The 4191-nt window shown below is 45.2% G+C and overlaps 1 long non-coding RNA gene across 1 annotated transcript; it reads right to left on the reverse strand.

The window, feature by feature from the left end:
* Positions 1-646: 646 nt before the first annotated feature.
* On the reverse strand, positions 647-1414 carry LOC123957094. Its single transcript, XR_006821716.1, has 3 exons — positions 1275-1414; positions 1109-1181; positions 647-1017 (listed from the first exon to the last, which is right to left on the reverse strand). It is a non-coding gene; the product is annotated as an uncharacterized LOC123957094 (long non-coding RNA).
* Between the last annotated feature and the right edge of the window lie 2777 nt (positions 1415-4191).

A 4191-nucleotide genomic window follows, 5' to 3' on the forward strand; every position in this document is an offset into this window, starting at 1 on the left:
TAGACTGTGTCCTCTATCCACCAAGCATGCCCGCCCGAACCAGTCCCACCCATGGCTAACTGATACCATCCGTGGGCTCTGTACTGATCTCAGAGCCACTGAAAGAAAATAGCAAAAAACCAAAGACCCTGCTGACCTTAAAGGAGACCTATTAAACTGCTTTTCCAGTTCTATATTGTAGTTCTGTGACTCCTGTATGGCAGCTTTGCATGGTTCAAAAAATATTTTCTTTTCTTTTTATTTCTTCATGTAGGGCTTCATTTCAGCCTCTGTGTGAAACAAGCTGCAAATGCTCCTGTGTGTGTAAGGCCCTTGCTCTCAAAGCCCACTGTCTTCTGATTGGCCAAGACCTGAAGCATGTTACCAGGCTATTGTTGTTGCTGGGCAGAACACGCAGACTGAGCCGTTGCTATGCCCATATATGTGTAGCAAGACGAGGGAGTGATTCTGTATTTAAATAAGTTGCCAACAACGCCACCTGGGTAGTTTCACCCCAGGAAATAATATTAAGAGATAGGTCACACAGGTTCACCTGAAATAAAGCCGGGGCAGAGAGGGTGTTTCACATTTAAACACATAATTTTATTAATTAACAAAATACTAATTAAAGACAACCTAGACCAAAAGTAATTTAACTGAACAAACTATGTATACCAATTAAAAAGGCATGCCATTACTGAATAAAATAGAAATATGGGTCTAATAATTTAAAATACACAGTGGCAAAAAGGATAAAACACACCAAAAATTAATCAAAACATGCAAATCAAATAATTTAAACCAACCTAAATTAAAACAGAAGATTGAAAATAACATACCCAAAGCAAAATGCCAACCATAAACTAAATATACTATAACTAGACCCAAACCACAAAGAAATGCTAAAACCGGCAAGCCCACTTAGAGCCAAGACAGAGCCGGAACTGGGCTGACCAGGCAGAGGGCAATCCCACAGGGGGAGAGAGAGAGATACCCAAAGCCAAGACACGAGCCGCCGTTCAGCAGTGCAGCAGATCACTGGGGGGAGGGGAAGATTTAGCACCATTAATGTTTCGCTTGGTATATATTCAATTAAATGGGCTACAATACGAGAGACATGCATACATACCCCCATGTTTCCACAGCGCACACACATAATCAGCCCACTGGCAAGAGACAGGCAGCACGGCAAACGGTTCGCTCTAAAACTCTCAAGGGAGCAGTGTTTTAACCGCGATGCAATAAGCGCACACAGCAGACAGTTACATCGGCACACAAGCAGACAGCAAACTTACCACACGGATTGAGAGCAACATCGCGTGCACATACACAGATTTAGGACCATTACCACCAGCTAAACTGTTCGGTTACAGGCCATGACAGCCATGACAGCGCTCGCAAACAGCACACCACAACGCAGGACCACCGTCGCCAACTGTCGAGACGCCCAAACAAGGTGAGAGAGAGACCGACACAGGTGCATCATCACCTGTACTTATAGGCCACGGTAGCGGCATCCGGTTGTCAGGGCGCCAGTGCAGTGCCGTATAGTGGCGGGAGGGAGAAAAACCCTCAACCTGCCACACATGGAACACCAGCTCCTTCTGGCTCTGTATTACGTAGAACAGAGCTCTTGGTAGAAAAAGCAGTGTGTTCAGAACAGGAGGAAATCTGAGGTTTTTGCTCACAGGGATTTCTTTTAAATATTTTAACCAAATTTTTTGAAGCTTTGGCCATGTTTAACATGAACATCCAACATTATAACATTGAAGATAAGTCATAAAATGTGGAAAAGCATAATAGGTCTCCTTTAAGGGCTAGCAACTGCTCCTATCCTCCTTCTCAACAAGCATCAGTGCGGCCAAAACGGCGTTCTACAATGACAGAATAAGCAGTGCCACGGACTCAAGGAAATTATTTTCCACTTTTAAAACGCTACTAAATTCTCCTCCATCTCCTCCACCAACAAACATGTCTGCTGATACCTTTGCTGCCTTCTTCACAGGCAAAGTGGCAGCTATAACTAGCCAATTCTCCAATTCTCTATATCTCTCAAAATTAACCATTCTATTCCTGCCCTGGTCAGTTCCCACTGTGTGAGCACGGCACAGGAAAACCTATCATGTAGCAGTCCTTATACATGTCTCCCCCATCTCCCTCGGGAAATGGCGCAAAAGGCTAAACACCAAGGCTAACATGTAGCACTCCATGACCTCCTAGATCCATATCAGTCTGGTTTTAAGAGTGGCCACTCTACTGAAACGGCTAAGGTCAGCTAAAGCTGCAGCCCAATCCTCGGCTCTTATCCTGCTTGACCTGTCAGCTGCCTTTGACACAGTCAATCACATGATCCTCCTATCCGCACTCTCAGCAATGGGCATCTCGGGTAAAGCACTCTTGTGGTTCGAATCCTACCTCTCAGGGCGTTCCGACAATGTTTTGTGGCAAGGACAATTACCCTCCTCCCACTGCCTCTCCACAGGGGTACCCCAAGGCTCAGTGCTAGGGCCCCTAGTGAGAAACTTGGGTGTCATGATTGATGACCAGCTGTCCTTTTCAGACCATGTTGCTGCTGTCTCTTGGTCGTACTGCTTTGCTCTATATAACATCACAAAAATCAGGCCCTACCTCACTCAATATGCCACTCAGCTTCTGGTACAGGCCATGGTTACCTCTCGCCAACTATTGCAATGCCCTCCTAGCGGGTCTTCCAGCTTGTGTGGTGAAGCCCCTACAAATGGTTCAGAACGAAGCAGCACGTCTGGTTTTTGATCAGCCCAAAAGGACGCATGTCACTCCATTGCTGTGGACCCATGGCCTCCAGAATAAGATTCAAGCCACATGCCATCAGAGCAGCGGCGTCCCTCTCTAACTTCAAGAAGCTCTTGAAAACTCATCTCTTCCGAGAACACTTCCTCTCATAACACCTCTAACTCCTAACATCTAACGTGCACTTCTTGTGCTCTTTTTCTTCTCTCTCCTACAGTTATCTTGTATTGCTTGCACTTTTTGTTAACTAAATGTTAAGGCATTTACCCCATTGATGCGATATGTGCCATTAGCACTTACTAGTATTTATTGCTGCTTTTATTAATGTGTTGTCAGTTGTAGATCTTGTGCTGTATTTTATGCTCTGTTAATGATTGTATGTTGTTCCTCAAATGTAAGTCGCTTTGGATAAAAGCGTCTGCCAAATGAGTAAATGTGAATGTTTACAGAAAACCCACACAAACAGATCAGTACCTAGTCTTCGATTCCCACCACCCACTGGAGCATAAGCTAGTGGTCATGAGAACACTGCACCACAGAGCAGAAAACATACCAACAAGCACCCAAGCCAGAGAGAAGGAACAGAACCACCTGAAGGGGGCACTTATAGCCTGTGGATACCCTAAATGGACCTTTGTAAAAACAGCCACAAGATCCAGGAAGAACAAAACTACAGGGGATGAGAAAAAAGGTCAAAGGCAACAACATTGCGATTCCATACATGTCTGGAGTATCAGAGAAACTCAGGAGGATTTTCACCAAACACAACATCCCTGTGTTTTTTAAACACAAGAACACGCTAAGACAGATGCTGGTACACCCCAAAGACCGCACACCCAAACACAAGAAAAGCAATCTAGTGTATGCAGTCCAATGCAGTGAGGAATGCACAGACCCCGTATATTGGGGAGACTAAACAACCACTACACAAACACATGGCTCAACACAGAAGGGTCAACTCCTCAGGTCAAGACTCTGCAGTTTACTTACATCTGAAGGACAGAGGACACTCGTTTGAGAACAACCAGATGAACATTTTAGACAGAGAAGATGGATGGTTTGAAAGAGGTGTCAAGGAAGCCATCTACACCCGGGTTGAGAAGCCGTCGCTGAACAGAGGAGTGGGTCTACGCCACCACTTATCCCCCACTTACAATGCGGTCCTTTCATCACTTCCCAGGAAACTCAACAAACGTAACTTATTGGCCTCAGGTGATGCCAACGATGGTCATTCAGTCTTGGCCTCAGGTAGTCTTAACAATCATAATGACTGTCGTTCCAACAGCCAGGAACACTGGCTGAAATAGCTTAGTTTGCCTACCAGTCAGTCAGAACTGAAGAAGGCCTTTGGATGAGGGACGGATCTTCAACCAAGTCCAGTTGCCCTTGACTTCAACCTTTTTTGGACGCTTGGGGCAAAATCGTCAGAGTATTTCAGCAATT

Source organism: Micropterus dolomieu, linkage group LG19, assembly GCF_021292245.1.
Source record: "Micropterus dolomieu isolate WLL.071019.BEF.003 ecotype Adirondacks linkage group LG19, ASM2129224v1, whole genome shotgun sequence".
NCBI lineage: Eukaryota > Metazoa > Chordata > Actinopteri > Centrarchiformes > Centrarchidae > Micropterus > Micropterus dolomieu.